The 22,894-nt window shown below is 44.4% G+C and overlaps 1 protein-coding gene across 10 annotated transcripts in view; it reads right to left on the reverse strand.

Annotated features, from left to right (window-relative positions):
• ESRRB (estrogen related receptor beta) overlaps positions 1-22,894 on the reverse strand; it is a 162,022-nt gene that overhangs the window by 97,071 nt on the left and 42,057 nt on the right. For 3 of the 10 annotated variants that reach the window (XM_021268424.4, XM_072038433.1, XM_038180216.2), the window contains 2 exons: positions 3,122-3,222; positions 2,837-2,942 (listed from right to left, as the gene is read on the reverse strand). The exons of the other annotated variants lie outside the window; for them this stretch is intronic. The gene's annotated coding sequence lies outside the window, so the exon portion shown is untranslated. The remainder of the gene's footprint in view (positions 1-2,836; positions 2,943-3,121; positions 3,223-22,894) is intronic. 10 annotated transcript variants of the gene reach the window in all.

Below are 22,894 nucleotides of genomic sequence, written 5' to 3' on the forward strand. Positions count from 1 at the left end.
GCTCCTGCGATTTACAGGGATGATGGGTGCCAATCCCGGGAAATGTCAGATTATCCTTAACCACCAGAGGGTGCTCCCCATCTCAAAGACAGAGTCAATGTCAGATTCACCCAGACAGTTAGAGGAGCCTTCACTTCCAGCAATCGGGGAATCTGAGCAAGGGAAAAATTAGAAGATTAATAATAAATAATTATTAATGAATCTGATCCTGTGTCTCCCCTCTCTTTCCCCATCCCTCCTGTCCGGGCAAGGTAAGGCCCTTTGTCCTATTTGTCCTCTGTGTCCTGCTCAGTCAGGTGATTTTCTCACACTGGAGGTTAAATCACTTTTATTCTTTTCTCCTAGATCATGGATCCAGAGCAGCAAATAAACATTTTCCGCTTGGCAGGTCTGTAAAGAATGAGAGTCCAGCCTGCCTGCCTGCGAGCACGGTAAGGATCGCACCCTCTGGGCACACACAGCTTTTTGCAGTGTCAAGGCCTCGCCTTACCCCTGCACAGCCGCAGCAGGGTGGGGGGCACCAGCCCTTGTTTGCAGGCTCATTTTCCCTGCTCTGTCCTAAGCCATTTTTCCAGAGGGCAGGTGCTTGCTGTGCAGAGATGCCTCAAGATGATGCTTTCAGAGCCAATGCGCCCAAGTTTTTGGGCACTAGCACTGCCAATAATACAACTGGAGGGAAAGACAGTTCACTTTGGGAATGCAGGGCCCCCACAGCCTCTCTTCCTCTGCTCACTGGCAAGGAGCAGAGGCTTGTGACTGAAGTGACACGCTCAGGAGCCATGCACCTGGCAACATGCTGCTTTGTGCATCGCCTTCCCTTTTGCATAGGTTAGAAGTAATACCCCAGAGTTACATCATATGGGGAGAACACAGCAGTTAGGGTTTAATCACAAGGGTCATATTGCACCCTGGCATTCAGAAAAGAGAGCTTAAAGCATGCCAAGTAAGATCAGGCACCTATGCAAAGCAGGCCGGCTCTGCTGACACGTCTGGCATAACATCCATTTGCCTCAGCCCCAGCTTGCTTTGATAGTCCAGGTTTGTGTGTCCCACGGGGAAACCAGCTCTCGTTGATGGCTCCCACCCAGCACACATGCTGCATTTGCTGTCTGACCACCACAAGAACAGATTGTTGTATTCCTTCTTTAATTGCTCTTTCCTCTCTCCTTTGGCCACTAGTGCCAGGTCCTGCCTGCAGGGATTTTGGGTATCCTGGCATCACTTTTTGTTCTGTCCTCTTTAAACCAATAACAACATTTTTTCTGATAAAAGAGTGAAAATCAAGCAGTTAAACCCCTGCACAAGGAACTCTCATTCAGTCTCTTACACAAACTAAAGCATGTTTGATAGGATTGGCTTGCTTAACGTCCAGAATGAACCATTATCTGCAGTACATGTGGGAACTAGTTCTTTCCAATTCAACTGGTCAACAGTGACACTAGCCATACTTGAGAGAGGCTTCACACTCTGCAGCCAAATAGGCCAATGAATCCTCCTCCAGTGTTTGAAATTGTGAGAAGGGAAAGAGGTGAAAATATGAAAGATTTTATGGTCAGTTCTCAGACATTTGCAATAGACAATTCTACTTGCTACAAACAAAACTTCGGGGCTATGTGTCACAGCTACACTTCTTGCACTACTCATACCATTTTCCTTGCAAACATAGCAAATACCAGACATGGCACAGAAAGGTTAACCAGTGTTGGGTTTGGACACCAACCATCCTAGCATTATTAACATTCAAATTCTCAACTCAATAAGTTTTAACACTACTCCATTACCATTCCGGTCACCATAAACGTGTTCCTAAACATGTACATAATCAGTCATCAAAAATGAGGTTATCTAAATATAGGTATTTTTATAATTACTTTTTTGTGTACTTTCACTAGGAGCTCAAGTTTTGTCATTCTTCCTCCTACCGCTATAGCAACAACTTTTCACATCATTTCACAGCCCTAATGACATTCTCCTTTCTTGCATATTGCTGCATAGGAAAATTATGTGGGTTTTTATTCTTTTAATTCCTGTTAGTGGGTTTTAAGATCTCAGATTGTCTCTGATTCCTTTACTCTTCAGAACAGCAGTATTTGGACGTCATTTTTGCTCATGAAGCCAAATTACAGCGAGATCTGTCTTCCACATGAAGTTGCACCCCAGTGGATATTACAACTTGGGGATTACATACTATTTGAGATGAACAGGTTTTGACTACCTGTAATTAGCTGCAACTACACAAAATGGAAACACTTCCTCCAAGCAGAGACGCTGGGACAACACCATCTTACAGCACATAAATTTGTCAAGTACAACAGGAACAGCGAAACAAAACCAAAAAAACCTGTGCATTAAATAGGGCACACTACAAATGCAGTTAAGAATTAGAAAATGACACAATTGTGTTTACTACAAGTGAGGAACACTCTTAGCTCTTGGGTACATGCACATTATTTTACAGACATTAATTACATGATCATATTTTTCCCCACAGGATCTCACCTCAGTCTGCACTCAGAAAGGATTGTGTCCATGCAAAGAACCGCTATTTGAAATACTGTTTTCTGCTCAGAGTGGCTGGGGTGGCCCCAGGCCTTATTTACTACACATTATTCAAACCTGGCTCTGGAGATTTACTCATTTCCTCATGTGTTTTTCTTTGGGCTTATCATTACACTGTCCAAGGGCTTCACCATCCCAAGATCATTTATTTTCACACACCCCTGTGAAAGGAGGGGGTATTTTTATTCCCATTTTATGGGTGAATAATTGAGGACCACTGTGAAAGGTGTTTGCTAATTCTGGGTGCCGAGTCTGAGACATACACAGCATGACTGACCTGTGTTTGTATAGCACTGCGCTAGTGGATTCCCACGCACTTCATCTGCAGCTGTAAGCACTCACTGCTTCTGTAAAGTAGGTCCTTTGGGATCAAAAAAGGTTCGCTATAAAACAGGGAACGCACAATTAAACACCCACTGGCACAACAGCTGCTTAAAAAACTTAAAGACTATCATACAGAAATGGTCAGAGAGAAAGTCAACTGCCAGGTCAGAATTTCTCTGCCTCAGCCATAAAAGCTTCTCTTTCTCTCCCGCCGTCCCTTGTCTCACTCACTACACACCTGACAAATGAGGCAGGGGTCCTACAGATGGTCTCTTTCACCGTGCAACTCTGATTTATCTCAGAGAAGGTCCATCACACGCAGTGAATGAGGCAGGGGTCCTGTGGAAGAAATAGCATAGAGGATATGTTGCTAAAACCTGAGTTGTGTAAGACGCACAGTTAGGTTGACAGAAATGTACAGAGTATAACCGGCCTTTCTCCACCTTCCAGTTCTTGTGTTAGCACCCTTCAGAGTGCTCTTTTCAGTTTGTTGTTTCTTTCACAGAAAAAGAAATAAAATAATAATCCCTCACAATGCATCACAATGACATTTCTGTGGGTTATCAGAAAAGACAGACCCATCATGCTATTACCAAGGTAATGGAGCAAACAGGCTGTAGGAGTAGGTCATTCTCCTCTGTGAAGAGTAACATGAGCAGCGTGAAACACCAGGTGAATTTCAGACACTGATGATTACCGAGGAATAATGAGTCAGAAGCTCTGCTGACCATTCAACCCAAGTTGTGCCTCTTTTTCTCCAATCCAGACCATCCCAGCCCACTCTTCATTGTCTTTGCCTCCTTACCCCAACCCTTCCCTTTGCTCTCATTACCTCCCCAAACACCATTCCCCTACAATGTGCATTCCCAGCTTGCTTGTTCAACAGCTGCCTGTGACCATTCACTACCCCTCCTCACTTTTTTACTACCCCTCCTCACCTTTTTGCCCATTCTCCTTGCCCCATCTTCCCATTACTTTGGTGGCCCCACTTACTGATATCCCATCACCCGACACAGTCCTGTCTGTCCATCCAGGGGGGCTCCAAAATGTAATTTTAGAGGTTTATGAAATCTTCTTGAATTATTTCTACACAGAAGGAAGGCAAAATCCAAAAACACAGCATAAACCCTATTTTGTCTTTTAAAACACGTTATTTTTGACAAAAGTTTTCCCCAAACAAATCTGTCAGAGATATAGAAAATGTGTAAGGTAATGACTAAAGCTAGGCAGTGGTATGAACAGCTTAAATGAAATTTTACAGGGAGTACTAGTAGAAAAATGCAGTGCTAGTAGTCTCTGCTGCAGATTTGAAGATAAAAACTAAGGAAGATGCTTAACCAAGAAAGAGTGCTGCTGCCATCTCTTTTTAAAACTTCCCATGGTTGGTCATATTAGCATTTGGATGGCGGGCCTGTGATGGTTAGCAAAGTGCTGGTACTCCTTCATATACTATACAGGTAGCTTATAGATGCTAGCACTTATTTGATACACACACCTGCATCCATCTCAGGCTTGCGTCAGCTGGTCACAAGATCATACACATCTTAGAGTCACGGGATATAAGGCAAGGACCAGGTCAGCTGGTTGCTGCGTCCCTCTGTCCCAACTGAGGATCAGCCTTAGCAGCATTATGTTGACAGATGTTTTTTCAGCCTGCTCCAAAAATCTTCCACCACTTCCCAGTCTGTGTTCTAATGCTTCTGTATTGTTGCTAACACAAACTTTGTAACAGAACTGAAATCTCCCACACTGCACTCAAAGCCCATTTACTTCCAGCTCTAAGAACAATAGATAACAGCAAACAGCTTAATTGCTTCCTCCTGGACAGAGCCTCTTACAATTTAAAGAGGCATTCCCCAGCCCCTGTCTAATATCTAGATTTCAATGAAAGAAATATTAACCAGCCTAAACAAAAACTAATTAGTACCTCAGTCCCTCCGATTTCATCTCTCCAGGTCTCTAAGCTTATCACTTGGAAGGCCACAGGTTTTGCAGCCAGCAGGCTGGCTTGTGGCAGACAAGCCAAATTTCCCTTCTCTTCTAGGGAACTCCAGCTGACTCAGTAGCCATGCCTCACTGCAGTTCCAACAAAAAAAAAAAAAAAGTGTCCTGCCTTCCAGTGCTGTGCCCTGAGCACAAACCAATCTCCTCTTGCTGACAAGCAGTGACGACATGCCAGATTTCATATGAAGCAGCTCCCAGGACACTGCAAGTCCACCACCTTGGCACATGCAGGACAGAGAGCATACAGAATGACTGGAGTTGCACAGGAGCAACGCCATCGAGTTATAACTTTTGGAACTTCGCATCGTTGGGATAACAAAGGTTTGCCTCCAGTGTTACAAACAGCTCCCACAGAGGCCAGGAGCCATTCTGCACAGATAGGAAACGGGGACCTTCTCTTCCACAAAGCCTTGGTGAAGTGTTGTGTGGGGGAAGGCGAACTGACAGCCCAAAGGCACATGCAACTGCTCTGCACTGTGTTTGCACAACTGCGTGAGAGCGTATCCCTTGGTGATGTTATTCACAGGCCTTGGCCGACAGTAAATAAGACAGTGGAGCTTGATTCATGAGGGATGACAGGAAATCTATAACATGTGGGCTCTATAATCTGCTCGCTACTGCGTAGCAAAATGAAAGAACAACAGTCCAATTACCGAGTCCTTGCTGATCCCAAGCACATCCTCCAGATCTTGTTCTGCTCAGAGCACGGGGAGTCTGTGGGCACCGAGGGAAAGCCAGCTCTGGCTCAGGCCCAGTTTTCCATGCTGGGCAGCGCAGCAACATTTTGGAAGCATCAGACTACCTTCCAGTGGACACAAACACTGCCTAGGCAGCGGCGTGAACTTCAGAGGAAAGTTCTAGAGAGCGGCAGGCAGCTGAGCTCAGATCACCAGCTCAGGATATCAGTCACTGCACTCCATTGCGAGCCTCTCTGGGCCCAGAGGGCCGGCCTAGCCAGGGAGCACAGATCCACCAGAGCAGCCAGGCACAGCCAGGGTTAGAAACAGCATCAAAACACACCTTGTGGGGAAGGAGATGAGCTGGGGGGAGATGTGAGTTCTGGGGCCAGGCAAAAGAGGGGTGACTGAAGAGAAGATTTCACATCAAGTGGAGAGCTGGCCCATGAAAGAGCAAGGAAGAAGTCTGCTCTGTGGCTGCTGCTCTCACAGACTGCTCTCATGCCACCAGTGCTGAGGACACATGGAAAGACAGAAGAAGGTTTCTTTTGGACAAAACAGCGATGCAGGGGGGCTGCTAATCCCAAACAGAAGGAGGAGGAAATGATTTTGCGTCCTACTGTGCGGTGTCAGAAAACCCACAGGGCTGCCCAAGGCTGGGAAGGCACAGGACAGCTCAGCTGAGGGCCCTGGCAGCTTGGAGGAGGCAGTTCTCTCCTTTTTCTCTAACCAAACTTACACTTTTCATTCCTTACATCTCTGGCCCTTACCGCTTCACACCTTTCAGATCTACCTCCTGCCTCCTAGGAAAGGGGCAAAGGGAACTTTTCTCGCTTTGGCAACAGGTAAACAGCATGGCAGGATGGGGAGGGGGAACAATTTCCACTTGATCCCTAGTAAAGGCTTTCTCCTTTGCTGAGTGCACACTCTGGGGACTGCTGTCCTTTCCCTGCTTCCCCCTACAACCATCTCTGCCACCACCCCCCTTCCCCCCCTCCCCCTTGTTATCTGTCAGTAAACAGTAATTAAAGATGTGGCCTGCTTGATAAAGCTCCCGCCCGCCCTCACACGGTGCTGCCCTCTCGGACGTGTCTAATTAAAATCCTGATGAGAAGATGAAGAAATCCCAGCAGCTGGGAATCTGCTGACTCTCCCCGCGCTCGGCCTCTTCATTACTGACGACGAGGCAGAGAGATATAAAGGACCCCGGGAAACGCTCCGGCAGACCAATCGATACAGCCTTTTGTGGGACGTGACGGACCGCTCCAGCCTGCCTTTTGAACTGTGCAGGTAATGAGGATGCTGGAGCGTGGCTCACTGCGCAGGGCTGGTGGGCAAGACTTCCCCACTCATCCTGCTATGGTGCTGCTCCTGGGAACAGCACCCAGAGCCCCTGCAGCTTGGCAGCCCCTCACACCACGCAGAACTAACACAGATGTAGCAGCTGGGGGATTTACGTGTCCACCACCAACCCAAGCTCCAGAAATCACCGCTTGTAGTACCAGAATGCTGCCAGAGCTCTACCCACTCCATCACTTCTATCCAACGTGTGCATGTGTGTACATACACTGCAAAATGCTAAAAACCAGCACAGAATTGTCCTGAATGAAGCCAGCACCAAGAGCACACTGTTGTGTCCACACAGACGCTCATGGGAACAGCACGTTTTCACACCTCTGCCAGGGTTTTGTGCTAAGGTGACATTCTTGGTATGCACAAAATAAAACAGCAAAGGTTTGCATGAAATGCACAGCAATATCATCATCATGAATCACCATACCTCTATTTAGACACACTTCACTTCATGTAAATACATCAGCTAAATGGTTTTATTCTTGTGTTTTTTCTGAGCCTCGTTTTACATGGAAACATGCGCATTTTCACTCATGTTTATCCAAATATAAGCAATGAAACTGCTTAGTTTCAAAATGAAAAAAATAGTAAAGGAATAGAAGCAGACATATTTCCTGAAGTTTAGAAGTGTATTTCAGGCACCTGCTCCCACATCCCTTGTGAGCATGCCCACAGGAGGCACACTCATCCTGGGGACTAGGATCACGTGCAAGAACAGGGTGTGTATATGGTTGCAAATACAAGTGCATTGTGCATGTAGGAAAAGCATATTCCACGTGTAGAATCAATAAAATAAAAAAAGTGAGTTTTTAAGTTCACACCTCCTGCTCCACAAACCACTTCTGCTCATGCAATCAGCATCAGTCCAGCAAAAGCTGGTGCTCTCAGGGTCTTAGCTAGGTCCTTGAAACCTATCCCCCCAAAAAAAGAAACCAAAAAAAAAAAAAACACTCCAAAAAAAAAAAAAACAAAACACATTTGTTTTCTTTCCTAGTCCCTCACATTTCATTATCTTTCTAGATCACATGGATCAAAAAAAAAATACAAAAGTTGAAAAATAAATTTCATTAAAAACTCAGAAAGTAAGTAATGCCTATGGTTATGATTTTCTGACTTGCCACTGTCCTGCCCCACTGTTGTCAGTAAGCCTCCAGGTCCAAAGAGAAACCACATAACAAATCATTCCTGGACTGATTCAATACTGAGTTAAACTTCTGCAAAAACAAAAAATATATATATATCCCAAAACAGCTCAAAACAAATAGTCCATAGCACAATGTTATCCGTAACAGCAAGAAGAGGTCAACCAAATGCAGAAGCAACATGCCCAAAGGTGCTACTGAAAAGGGACTTTGGAGATTGCTCTGGAAAAAATGAGTGAAGAAGGGCAGCAGAGGGGAATCCTGGTGGGAATGGTGGCAGCAGCACTGTTGCAGGGAAGCTCACCGCCTCTCCTGGCCCTGCAGCCTCCCTTGGCAAGAGATGGTGCTGTGCAGAACAAGACAGCAGCACTGAGTGCACAGAGCTCTCTGTGCAATCCCCGCCTGTCCCAGTACCTGTACTTGATGGAATGACACATTGCTGCAGCAGCTAATAAATAGAAGTAATTTGATTAGCTTTCCCTAACTAGCGATAAGATCCTGACAAACCCTTTTTAATGCGTTTCTGGAGCAGGATGAAATTGTTTCATTTGGCGAGCAGGGCCCCACGGGAGTTGCCTCCAAGCTCCTTTAGTGAGAGGTAAAAATATGCCAATCATTAATGAGGGGAGAATTACGGAGACTTTAATGCAATCAGAAAAGAGGAGCCCTGAGGCAGCTGGGGAATAAAACCTGCCCTTAAATCAGAGGCAGGCAGCTGGAGCATGGAAATAAAGGCATACACAAGCATGTACATGCACACACACATACCTACCGCACACAGAGATCGTGTACAGCTGCTGAAAATACACTGGGAGATTTGCCTGGGCAACAAATACCCATCTCAGCAAATGGTATCCATCTTCACCAAAAAACAATTGTAAAAAAATAAATCACAACAAGCTACATCCACTTGTCACACACACACAGAGGGAGGGGACCACTGTTCGTGCAATCCCCACACACTCACACACGTAGAACTGCAGTTTTCAACATTTCAAACCAAAGCCTTTTGTGGAGGAGGCATGTTGGCTGCTTGGGCATCGAGCAGCAGCAGCGAGGCAGCTTTGCCAAGTGGAAGGGTGCCTCTCTCAGGGCCAGACTTGCTGCGTGCACACAACACGTCCAAACCCCTTGATCTGTCCTCCAACCAGGGCACTTATGCCAGAGGCAGCATCTACTCTGGATGTTGAAAGGCAGCTCCTCCCATCCCTTCCCCACTCCCTCCTCAGCCACTTCAGTGAATTCCCTTCCTTGGGTGAAACAGCTCTTACACGAAACCTATAACTTTTATTCTGAAGCAAACGAGAAGTCTTCAAGCTGCTGGCATTTCCCCTGGCACTGCGGCAGGCAGGAGCTGGGGCAGACCCGTGTGGCCTGGCTGGCTCTGATTTTGCAGGTGTCTATGTTCTTTCAGAAATTCCTTTTCTGACAGACAACATCCCATCCTTCTGCAGCAACGCTCTAACTCCACCCAACAGAAAGCAAACGGCTGTGTCAGCACGGACCATCCCAGAGAACACTAGCTCCCAGTTTAATGGGGAAAAAAGAAAAGCCAGGATGGCTTTTTCTATTCTCTCTTCCAGATCTTCCACCTTGTTTACTTGAAAATAACAGGCTAGAGCACTGGGATAGCAAACACCAACCATCTTTCCTCTCCCAGACACACAAAACATGATGCCACGAGGTCCAAACATGCAGTACTTTTTCCCGAATTTGAGTTAACACTAAAAACTAGGAGAGCAACTGAATGGTTGGTGAGAACAACAGGAAAGTCAATACTTAATTCTGGCCTTAAAACACACACGGGGAGCTGCAAGACAAGTATTTCTTCCTTGCAAAACCCCTGTATTATAGTCAGAGTACCTGTAGCACCCCTGCCCTCTGCTAGATGGGATGACTGTCCTGCTTAATGTACACCGTAAGGCTTGCATTGAGAAAGCTAAGCTGATTCTTCTGACAGAGACATTATCAGACACTTCTGCCACAAAAAGGCTGTGCTTCTACACCATATTCTCACGTATACTAGATAATTGTGGGATGAGAATGCTGGTGTGACTATTAGCCATTTAATCCTACAGACAAAGGAATTACAGTCACCAAGACAGAGTAAAAGATAATGGAAAAGTAAACAGGGGTCTGTCCTGAGACAGGGAGCTCGAAGCTCAGCATGTAAGTTAGGGTAGGCAACAGGCAAATGCGTATCAAGGACAGAGCTGCATGTCCCACTGCTAAATGAGCACAAAATACTCAGTCATAGGTGAGGGGGCTTCACGTCCCTCAAAAACAGCTCCTGACTGCTTGAACCATGCAATGATGGGCACCTAAAGCAGTACAGAAGAGCTCTCTGTGGCTGAAAGTTCAGAATGAAAAATATCTCAGAAGGTAAGAAAACCTCAAAAGGTTCTCCCAGATTCTCTCAGTACTGTCCAAGACTGAAAGGATCAAAGCTGCTGTTGGGCACATCACCCAGTCAGACTGCATTCCCTGAAAGACAGAGAACTCACCTCCTAGAAACAGAAACAACTGAGATGACCCTTGCAGAGAAACCATCAAGACTAACAGGGAATTCAGCATTGTGTTAGCACAAGGCTTTCTAACATATAGGAATCGTATTTCTGCCCTTTTGGGACTGGGGCCAGTTTTGATCAGAAGCTCCAATTGAATTCAGTGATTTCTTCTGGTCAAGAGGTTTAGACCATTCAAGATAATGGCTAGACTCCCTCCATGGACGCATTCTGAGGCGATCCAGGTTTTACTACAGACACAGTCCAGCCCAGCCCAGCCTACAGCAGAGCTGTACGCAACAGCCTCTGAGCAGCAGGCAGAGGTCTGAGCTGGTGTCACACAGTGTGGCTCCACATACAGGACTGCCTCACTGCAAACAACTTCTCATCCTGGTTTGTTATGATTAAAAATGCACGTCACCCAGAGAGGCCTTGGAGTGGAACCCAGCTGGAAATTGGATCATTAATATTCCTTCTCATGCCCATTGCCACAAATTTCTTACCTCCCCAGAAGCAATTGCTAATGATGCAACAATTTAGGGTCTTGGACTAAAAGCGAAGAGAAGTCAAGACTAAACTGCCCATCGTTACTCCAGTTCATCCATCTTTGCCCATATCCTGACATCCCATCAATCTTATGCCAGCGTGCTGCATGTCAGATATCCTTCAGCCCTTTCGAGCACCTGTTCCCAATTTATTTACCAAAAGGCCTTTAGCTTCCTAAAGCATCAGGAAGGAGATTGAAGATGATCCTCATTCCCGAGCAGCTGGAAACACAAGGAAAGAAAATGATTTGTTCAAAAGTCTTTTCCACTGAGTGTCTGGCTCTAACCTTTGGCCAGCACACTTTCTACACCATTAAGGTGCTGTCCAAGGGCTGGAGCAAAAAAATGCAAAGCAAGTGTAGGACGTACCACACAACTGAGAATCTCACAGATGTATAAATGGGGATGTACCATTTTTAGCAGACAGGTTTACGTAGGAGCTCACCTCAACCCAATGAGTTACAGCAGTAACAGCACATGAAGTGGACAAGCTGTGAGAGGTACAACTCCCCCATCACTGCTACAATGGCCCTTAGACAGAAGGGATCCAGAAGCAGGACGCAGAGCAAGTGACTGAAATCCCCTGATAGTCATTGTGCTCACTCACAGGCCCATCTGAACCTTTCCCCCTGTACAGTACATACATTAGACAGCAAGAAGCACAACTTCACCAAGACTACACCACTGATCATGAAAATAATAAAATAATGATAAAGACATTTTCTCCTGGGACTTCAGCATCACCACTGTGGACTGCTCATGCACATTGGTACAGGGCAGAGGAAGTTTATTCTTGTCAGCTGAGCTGATATTCATTTGGCTGCAGGCAGCACAGACTCCAAGAGGCTGAATGTCTGGCTGAGAGGTGGAGTAGCCCGACAGACAGCAACTAGCACAAGGGAGACAGGAAAACAGCTCTGGTCACAGGAATCAGGTCACAGGAATCAACTCTAAGTTCTGTTGCAAGCATCTATTAAGCCTCCAGCGTCTCAGACAACTACCCCAGAAGCATCTGTCTCCTTGTAAGCATTTTGCATCTTAGACAGCTAAAAATTCTTTGGGAATTTTTCAAAATGCACATCATGCTGAGGACTTGCTCCACGTGTCTCTCTGTAACACCACTGCACCACAAATAGCTCCAGAATGGGGTGTTTATTAATACACTGCTGTAGTTTAATGGGAAACTGCTCCTGACACATTCAAAGTTGTATGTTTGACACTTGCACTTTGATGCCACTGGTTCTTTTGTTTTACTTCATGTCAGAAATAATAATTTTCATTGAAAAAAAACCACAACTTTGGCAGTAAAATGCATAACTACATCATCAGCTATCTCACTGCAGGAACGTGAATGGTGACAGTAGCAGAGTGATGAGCTCAGTGAATGTACACAGCAGTAACAGCTCAAAGTGATCTGGAAAAGGAGCTGTCCTATCAGTCAATTAGTGTAGCCAAGACCCTGCCACACCAATTTGAGATGAGGACAAAGAAGAAGAAAAAAAAAAGAACCACCAGTGGGTCCAGAAATATATGATTGGTCTTACCTACTTCAAGCACATACCTATTTCAAAAAAACAACCAACCTAAACAACTTACTGGGCCACACCACAGATATTTCCGTATTATTTGAATGTAATAAGCAATCACCACCTCTGCCTATTCCCTTTAGCAGCTCCTAGCAGCTGTTTGCATCTCAGCCTAGTGGTCTGTTCACAAGGGCAGCGCCTTGGTTGCTACTGGAAGCCAACAGTGCCCCAGTGAAGTCAAAGCTACAGCCCAGACGAAGGTGGATAAGTGATTAAAGGTATTTTCAAGAGACAACAGATAGGAAGAAAACTCTGCCGCAGATTTGTCAGCTCCTGTTTGTGTGGAATAAACACAGAGCAGACTCCACACAAGGACTGGTGACTTCTTGCACATCACCGAATGCCACAGACTGCTGGGTGCGGGCAGCTGAATCATTCAACCTTATCTCAAGGCTGCGGCCTCAACTCTTCCTACTCAGACTGAGAGACAACCCCTGAGCCCTCCTCACCCCCCAAGCCTCAGCCTCCCCGACATTTCTGGGACCCACATTATGTGCCTTTGCAGGACGCCCCCTCTGTGAATGCAAGGGCAGAGCAGAAGGGTGCCCTTGGTAGTCCTGCTGAGGGAGCAGTGTCTGCCATGCCACAAATTAACATCCTCCTCAAATTATTTAGGGGGGACAGAGGGAAAAAAAATAATCTCAAATAGTTTCTCCTTTCCTGCCAATTGTCCCCACCTTCTACCTCAATCCTGGCTGGATTCCCCCTTCCCCCTGTCCTCAGCTAGCACCGCCAGGCTCAGTCCTCCTCACCCTAGCCCCCCCTCCCCAAGGACAAGCAAAGTTATTACAATAATGAATTAGCCAGGCTGCTTACTGCTGCCAGTGGCGAAGGCAATTATCCCACTCCACGTCCCCAGCCACCGCTCAGCTCCCTCATAAAGAGAGGCTTTTGGGGCCGCTTTGTGCTTTGATTGGAAATGAAGAGATTGCTAATTAGGGAACCCCTGCTGGGATCGGGCTGGCAGGAACAATGGTGAAACGGACGGAGCACACGTCCATTTAGAGAGGGGTGGGGGGAGAAGAGAGAAATGTGAGCTCCTCTGTAATGTAGTGCATCCTCTGCTCATGCCATAAACAACAGGGCAGACAATTTTATAGAGCTTTTCACCTTTTAAAGCATGCTAATTTGTTTATAGGAAGCGATAATTTGGTGTGTGTTTGCATAGGTCAATGCCTGTAGTTTCTGTGTACAGTATGGATTGATGCATGCGTACATACACACAGTCATTTCCAGAGAGGCATTTCCTTAAAGAGTGTCTACACAGCTGACTGTATATTTCTTGTCATTTGCTGAGCAGCACGCATCAATCCTGCATTAACAGGGAAAGATGCGTAGACAAGTCTATTGATGAGTATTAACACAGAATTTAATGCCTGAATTCACAAATCACCAAAGTTGAAAATGACTTACCAAATTAGTCAGTTCACCTGAGGCTTGCCCAGCACCTGCTTCCATTGCTTTGCCCAAGTGCTTTAAATGACAAATAGACCTCCAGAAGGAAAAAATTTCACCATTAATACAACATTTTCTTAAAACTCCTCTCAATTCAATTGCGCTAACTATCCATGGGGGTCACAGAAGCTAAATTCACCTTTCCAGGCTTATGAATTGCCCACAAACAAGTTACAGAAAACCTCCCTTGCAGTGCACGAGCACATCTGCACAGCTTCACAACACTGCACCAAGAGCCCTCATATATGTAACACACATTTTGTGCTCTAGCCACTTTTAACCACTGTCAAAAAAAAAAAAAAATACCTCCCCCAACAGGTCAACATGCAAATCATACCACTTATAAAATACAGCCTATCAACAAGAGCAAATGCCTCACCTTTTTGTGCAAAGCTGATACAAGGCAGCTGGAACCTATCCTGCATTGCTCAGTTAACTAAGTAAATCCATCAGGGAAGGACACAGGTACCATGTAAAACTGAAAGTATAGTTTTCATCCCACGTATTTGCCTTGCGATACAGGAAATTTGCATACTGTTGATTAGCATTAGGTGACTTATGCAAGGTAAAGCAAATTTCACATTTTAAGCTTGAACTTACATTTCAGAACTCCCTTGTAGATACTGAAGCATTTGAACTACTCAAGTGTGCTTTTCCCTGAAAATGCTTTCAGTAAAGTACAAGTCTTAACAGAAAGTGAGCACTAAAGGGTGGAAACATGGTTGAACTGAAAATGACTTTCAAATTCATAGACTATTTCTCCCTGCTGTTTGCTCACCTCTAGTGTTTATATCCTTCAAACAGTTGTAGCTAGTTTTCATGTTCCCTTCTTAGTCATCACTTAGCCAAGCTCCACATATTTAGTTCTTTTGATCTTCCCTCATAAAAACAATCCCTCCAGCTCTGTCATCATTTTTGTTGTTCTTCTCTTACTACCTTCCAAGTTTTCTCTGCATTTTTTTGCTTCTAGTGCCCAGAGCTGAAAGTCTCTCTCCAGAGTGGTACAAAGCAGGAACACTACATCATTGCTTCATGATGTCCTGCCTCCATACTACACTGTCAAGTCTCACGCAAAGGCCAACGTTTGCGACCTGCCCACTTTTTCGCCTTGGTCTGAGGTGCTGTAATGTCAACTCAGATTGGACTTGCCAGGCACCACCATTCCCCTTCACTCTTTCACTCAATTCTCCAACATGTTCCACTTACCTGAGGAGTGTTTCCCTCAAGTAAGTACAGCCTGAAAGGAAAATCCTGTGTCAGAAACATGCTTAGGGTTGCATTAGTTTGCTGACAACCCTGTATTTACCCACAGCATGTACAAAACATGACCACTTAAAAGCAAGGAAACATCTACCTATGGACATCAAGGGCCAAGTTGTAATGTGGTATACACTAGCAGAGCTTGTTGGTTTCACCACAGCTGTGCTGGTTTACACCAGCTGAGAAGCTATTTCCATAAGCCTTAGACTGGCTGTATCACAAACAATCACATTATTCAGAGAAAGTACAAAGAAAAGCATGTTTCACCCCAGCAGTTGCAATTCCTGATGCTCGAAGCCCTGTTACCTTGATTTCATAATCCAAATATTTTCTTTTAAGGGATATGGCTACAGTGAGCATATTAACAATTAAACACATCTACCAACTGGTACTGGAATTCTTTGTAAAAGCATTTACAACTGCTCTCTGACAGCAAGACTAATTTGGAAAAAAAGAGATTCATTCATAGGGTCTGATTTTGAGTAGCCTAATATCCTAGCAAAGGTGGATGAAAGGAGGTGGCCTTCTCATTGCATTATAGTAGGCAGGTTGGGGCAGTCAACAGAAGAAATAATCAGATATTCTAAAATCCTGAAAGGCAGAAGCAAACCCGGATTCACCCTCTCATGCACCTAACAATGGGCTGCTAGTTCTGATCTTATATGAACTCATTCTCTTTCAGAGCACAACTTGCTTGAAATAATAATTCAGTTCTTAACAACCATTCCTGTGCAAAAGGAGCAAGTATGAACATAGCAGTACCCAACCCCGGATTTATTCCCCATATTCGTCCTGGAGCAACACAACTACATTCTGCCACATGCAGTATGGGTAAAGGCCAAAGTCTCTTAGGGCATACTGAGTTTTTTTCTCTGGGAGATTTTAATATAACATTTTCATCTGGAAATTACCAAGCAAAGAACCACATTCTCTTCCCCCCTCTGCAGAAGTGTAGATATCCCTTTAATTTCATAAAGATAACACGTGTGTTACATTCAAAGAGCATAAAACTTTGTTCTCCTTGCCTGTTTTTCTCCTTTAGGAGTTTGGCTCTTACAAATCAGATTGTAGGGGAGAAAAAAAGAAAAAGGGAAAAAAAAAAAGTCTCTCTCTACATAGGCTGCAACTATGCTTTAATCCACATCTGGTGCTGACAGAGGAGATCCCACTGTCCTTCCACCCCCCTCATTCCCACATTTGTCCTGTGTCCCTTAAAATCATGGAATATCCTGAATTAGAGGGGACACATAAGAAACTTTGAGTCCAATGCCTGACTCCACACAGGGCAACCTAAGAGCTAAATAATATATCTAAGACTGTTGTCCAAACACACTTCTTGAACACTGACAGGCATGGGTCTGCGATGACTTCCATGGGAAGCTTGTTCCAGTGCCTGCCACCCTCTCAGTGAAGATTTTTTTTCCTAATATCCAATCTGAGCTTCCCCATATGCAGTATTGCATTAAGCAAAGTAGTGCCAGCAGGTTAGGTGAGGTGATCCTTCCCCCCTCCACAGCACTGGTGAGGCCACATCTGAACTGCTGCATCCAATTCTGGACCACCCAGTACATGAAAGACACGGATGTACTGGAGATAATCCAATGCAGGACTACCAAGATGCTGAACGGACTGGAGCATCTCTGCTGTGAGGAGAGGCTGAGAGAGTTAAGACTGTTCATCCTGGAGAAGGGAAGGCTCAGGGAGCTCCCATCAATGTCTATAAATAGCTGAAGAGAGGGTGCACAGAGAACAGAGTCAGGCTCTTTCTAGGGGTGCCCAGTACTAAGACAAGAGGCAATGGGCACAAACTGGAACACAGGAAGCTCCCTCTGAACATCAGGAAGCACTTCAGTGCTACACAGGTGATGACGCTCTGGCACAGGTTGCCCAGGTAGGTTGTGGAGTCTCCCCTTCTTGGGGATCTCCAAAAGCCACCTGGATGTGGTCCTGGGAAACTTGCTCTGGGTGTCCTGGCTTGAGGAGGGGATTGGACCAGATGACCTTCAGAGGTCCCTGCCAACCCTAACCATTCTGTGATGCTCTGATCTTATCACTGGTCACCAGAGAGAAGAGATCAGCTTCAGATCCCCCTTGTGAGGGGTTGTACACAGCAGTAAGGTCACCCCTTAGTCTCCTCCAAGCTGAAGAAACCAAGAAACTCTACCCATAAGTTACACCCTCTAGTTCTTTCACCATCTTCATTGACCCTCCTTCAGGCACATTTTAATATATTCTTTTATGTCCTTATATTGTGTAACCCCAAACTGTACTCAAGACCACAGTACTCAAGGTGAGCCTACACCAACGCCAGCTATAGTAGGACAATAATTTGTTCCCACCAGTTGACACATATGAATGTATAGCTCAGACTGAGGAGATGATCTGAGTTAAAAATGCGAGAAGGTTAGTTTAATTCAAACTGAACACAAGATAGATTACTGCAAACCCAGGTGTACATGACATACGGCATCCACATTGCTAATGTACTTTCACAGCTGCTGTAACATCAGATACTTTACTTATGTTTGGGGTATTTTTCTTTTAAAATTTCCATTTTTGTGCCGGTAAATGATGACGTGGTTGAGACAGAATGAGACTGAAAGACATAATTACTGAATTGAAAAGCATGATGCTGTCAGCCCAGTACTTGCTAGAAACAAAGTCTATCCAGTGAGAGATCTGAGAAGCATAATAAATTTAATTCCAAGAATAGGCTAAGGAGTGACCTGATCTAATTGTAAGTGGGGGGAAAAATTAGAGTTCTTTAATCTAGCTTTATAAGGATGTAAGACAAGAGTATTCCTAGTATCCAGAACTAGACAAATTCCACTTTGCAATAAAGAGCATGTTTTCATTTTTAAATGGCAGGAATTGGCCACTGGGACATGTCAAGAGGCATTCTGGATAATCTATCACAATGTCTTTAAGTCAAGGCTGTGTGTCTCTCTAGATGTTGATGTTGGGAAGCTAACAGATCACTACAGGAGTTACAGCACCAAAGCAGTGTGGGTCTACCTTAAACTCTGTTTAGATTCCTTTTGATTCTTTAAGAGTTGTAGAAAGCAAGACAAACATATACAAATACAAACATATACAAATACTGCTTTGGTCTGTTGAAACAGTTCACTAAGAAATGTTTGTGTTGTACTATCCAGAACTTTTTGGTTCCCTATAAGCTTCAACAAAGAAGAATCACAAATGGCTTTTATAAAGCAATTTCTTATACATTATAATAAACAAAGTGGCTGTTTAAATCTATTAATGTCTTGATTTTTATTTTATTTAAGACCTGCTTTATTTTAAAATTGTATTCAAGCTTCATAGAGTAAGCTGCCTATAGGAAAAATACATTGTAAAAATCTGCCACATCAGGGTTACAAAATGAGGGAAGAGAGCTGCCTCTCAAACAGCCAACACCACTGCTATGCTGTCCAGGTTTGCCTTTACTGTTACAACATGCATTTTTAATATGGGGGCGTTGGAAGCCTGAAGTCAAGCTATGGACTCTGCTGTGACACATGCTCGTAAACAGGAGAGGAAATATTTTCTCTTTGAGCTTCATATACTTTGGCTAACCAGACACTGATCTAGTTTCAACAGCTAAAACAAATCTATCCTTTAATTTCAAGTGACTATAGCCATGTTCCATTGGAAGATACTGTCACAGTACTGTGATAATATTTCTGTATTTTCCTCTATTAAGTTGCAATGCACTATTTTACTGCCTATTGAAGGCCTCTTAAACCCACACACTGCTGTTCTCCAACTAGCCCTCTGGTTTGTCATACCAGGATGTTCTCAAAAACCGTTCACCTCTCCTTTCCGCAACCTCTCTCAAACTTCAGCTTCTAAAACAATGCTAGCAAGACTCACTTTCCTACTACAACTTACTGCCTCTAGCCTCTTTGTAAAATTTATAGTGCCTTTTCTCCAAATGGATCACAACCACCTTTCCAGATTCTACTTTTCTATAATGGTGACCGAGGATTAATTATGTTCACCCCATCACTCACCTGGAAAGGGAGAAGAAATTACAAAAGAAAAACACTGAATCCACTGAATATTTTTCTAGAGTTTCCTTACTCTGAAATTAAATTCTTAAATATGCTAAATATTCTAGTTGAATACAGCGAGGTGTCTCTTTTTTTTAATCACTTGCAGAACAACTGATGGTAGGGGAAAAAATCTTTCATGACATTGTTAATTTTTTAGGAAGCCCCAGTCACACTTACTCATTTGAAAAACTACACTAGCATAGCCTTGGGGAAGAGGAGACAGCAGCTATAAGGGTAATATGTGTTCTCAGTTTCAAGTACATGACTGAAGAAGCAACCCCTGAATCCTGGCAGATGCAGACTTCCATTGCAGAGCTTTATTGATGCACCCACCATGGCTGCAGAGAGGCTGGCCCAGACCACAGGTGAGGACTTGCCACGTGGCAGCCTCTGGAAAAAGGTCTTCTCCAAGCTTGAGAGAGAATGTCCTCCTCTCCATAAAGAACTGCTACCTGTGTCTAGCCTTGCACCCTGGCCTAGAAGACAGGTTTAAGACACAGAAAGGAATCACAAAACTCAAAGCACAAAACCTTTTCAACAGAAACACAACAAAAGTTACAGAGCAGTGCAAGAGACTGATGCAAAGTGCTAGCAGGGGTCAAAACATTGAGTTTTGTTGAGGAAAGGAGGATTTAGAGATAGGACTCAAGTTCAAAGAGTACTGAAGAGTGGAAACAGTGAGGAAGGAAACTCAAGAGGAAACTAGGGAGAAAAAAAAAAAAAAAGCGAAGAAATTAAGACAGAATTTAAATCGATTAACCAGTAAAAATTCTGTGGTAACAGAAGGGCTCGAGCTGTAGAACTGTCACCCCAGCATGGCATGGAAGAAAGTTGTGCAAGCAAAGCAAATCAGACAGAAGAAAAAGGACTGAAAGCTAAGAAGCTTTTTCCACTTCTGACCGCTGTGATTCTACATCCCAGAACAGCTGGGAAGCTTAGAAGAGGTAGAGCTACTGTCACAAAATATCTGTAGAAAATACAGGACCACCACTTCCCCCAAATCAGTAGCACATTACTGACGGAAACAGCTTTCCATACTCAGAAAAGATTACAGGCTTCTCCTTTAAGGGACATTTAAGCAGGGAGTATTTTTTCTTCCCTAATGATAGGAGAAGGAAGCGAAGGAGGTCAGAGTTCTGCAGACCTCTTTGCACTCCCTGTGGTCTAGTTAAGGAGACTTAAAAGGATTCAGATTAACTGGGGTGGCTTTGTCGATTACACACAGAGAAGAAAATGACCCCGTGTGGTAAGTGTTTCCAGGACAGCTGCTCCGTTGGTGAAACACTGCTGCATTCCAGAAATAAACTCCTACAGTCAAATTAGCAGCTCGAGCCCTCTCTCCACAGAAACGTGCCTTTACCGAAGTTGCAGCAGTTCCCAGATGAATGGGAAAGCAGCAGCATAAATTCCTGCTTGGCTCGACTTTTAAATAGTAAATGGTGCAAACATATTTTTGTACAATATCAGCCTATAGTCACATAATTGTCCCACATTATTGATGGGCTCCAAAAAAAAAAAAAAAGGAAAATTGGGAATATTTCTGGCTGGGTTGGAGAGCTACAGCTAGCATGAATCCTCACCAGTCCAGGCCTGTCATGAGTTTTTCAGGTCTCAGTAGTTATCGGGACTTCAGTGTAAGAGATTTGGGTTTAATTCCAACGTGGGTCAGTACCTACCAGTGCAAAGTATAGCAGAAACATGTAAAAAAACAGTCAACATTTGAACCAAGACAGGAGGCACTGTTGCCTGGCCTCCTCTAGCTCCCAAAAAGTAACACAGAGCTGCCCTCTCACTACAGAGGTGAATTCTGGGCTGTGAAAGAGAAATTTGCTCAGAAGCCCCAAAGCACACATTCATGTTTTACTGAAGACATCCATTAAGCAGCAAAACTACAACACGACACAGCTTCCAACTTTACACAGGTTTACAGATGGCTGCATTGGAGAAGGCCCATGCAATCTTGGGGGGGAAAGAAAGAGCCAAAACATGAAACTACAACTTTCAGAAGACAGCAGTGCACGTTTTCAGTGCTCTGGGCTCACAAGGTAGGCATTGGGCAAGCAACAGGCTGCTCATGTAACCACTGAGTGCACAGAAGTTTGTGATCCTCTTCTCTTTTTCACACTGGATCCTCAATTTATAAGCAAAATATCTTGTGTTTGCCCAAATGCCTCCTCTGTCAGGTAATCAAGAGCTCTGGGAACATGCGGGAAGATGTTCCACTGCATAAGGAAAGTACTGCAGGCCCACCACGTCCCCTCACTCACAGATAGGAAAGATGAAGCTGGAAGCATTGCTGTAGTTGCATGGAACAAGCATCAGAATGCAAATAAACTGCTGGGTGTTACAGTATAGTTCCCATTTAATTCAACACATCTTCTCCAGCAGGCAACACAGCAATTCAATGCTCTTCTGACTCAACACACCACCAAACCAAAGCCCATTAGGTGACTAAACTTTCTGCAGCCCTATGCAGTGCAGAGCAGAGGATGTTACACTTCGAAACAAGCTCACAGCTTCTGCATCGTCTGGTTTTACACATCCTCTAATCCATTTCCTCTTTTCCTTTGCGCCTTTCTCTGCCCTGCAAATTCCACTGCAAAAGGCACCCAGCCTGGGGGAAGGCACACAGTACTGGTCAAAAAGGATAAAGTCAGGAAGCATCATTTGTGCCGAGCCTCACCTCACTCCCTGACTGCATTCTCGTCTTCACTGCTACTTTCGTGGTGGCTTATCTACCCCAGAAACTTCCACAGCTTTGGGAATGTGGCCTGTAACAGCAGAAAACCATTCAGTGTAAACAAAACATACATGCTGCATGTTTTTAATGTGGCATCAACATAAATAGGCCAGAGGCCAGCACTGAGTGACAACACCAGTTCTACTCACAACAGGAGCCACGAGAACAGCCACGCCAGGTGAAGTTAGGAGGTTAGCTAGTTCCATGTTTCATCTCTGATAACAGCTACTAGCACATGCTTAGGGGAACACTAACAAAGGAGAATGTTGTTCCTGCTCTTCACCTTGCTGTGCTTTTATGGCTTAGACTGTTCCCTTTACACCACAATTTGTACTTTCCACTGATAAGACGACGTATTCCCTTAATTCCTTGATATCTTCTTCAGTTCACCCATACCTTTGCTACTGAATGATGCAAAGGCCAACAAATCCCACAGTTTAATTTTGTGTTATATGAAAAAATACTTCCTTTGGTTTCTTTAAAGTCTGCTTCCTAAGAAGCATTAAAAAAAAAAAAAGAAGAAAAGAAAAAAGAAAGAAAATGACTACAGCATTAGAATAAAAAGGAAAACACATTCATGTACAGAGATACTGTGTATGTCTAGCAAAGGTCTCTTCTAGCTAAGAAAGTGGAGGTGCTAATTTTGCAAAGCAAAGAATTAGTCAGACTTTACACAGAGACAAAGGGGCA

The sequence above is a fragment of the Anas platyrhynchos genome, chromosome 5, assembly GCF_047663525.1.
Source record: "Anas platyrhynchos isolate ZD024472 breed Pekin duck chromosome 5, IASCAAS_PekinDuck_T2T, whole genome shotgun sequence".
NCBI classification, from domain to species: domain Eukaryota; kingdom Metazoa; phylum Chordata; class Aves; order Anseriformes; family Anatidae; genus Anas; species Anas platyrhynchos.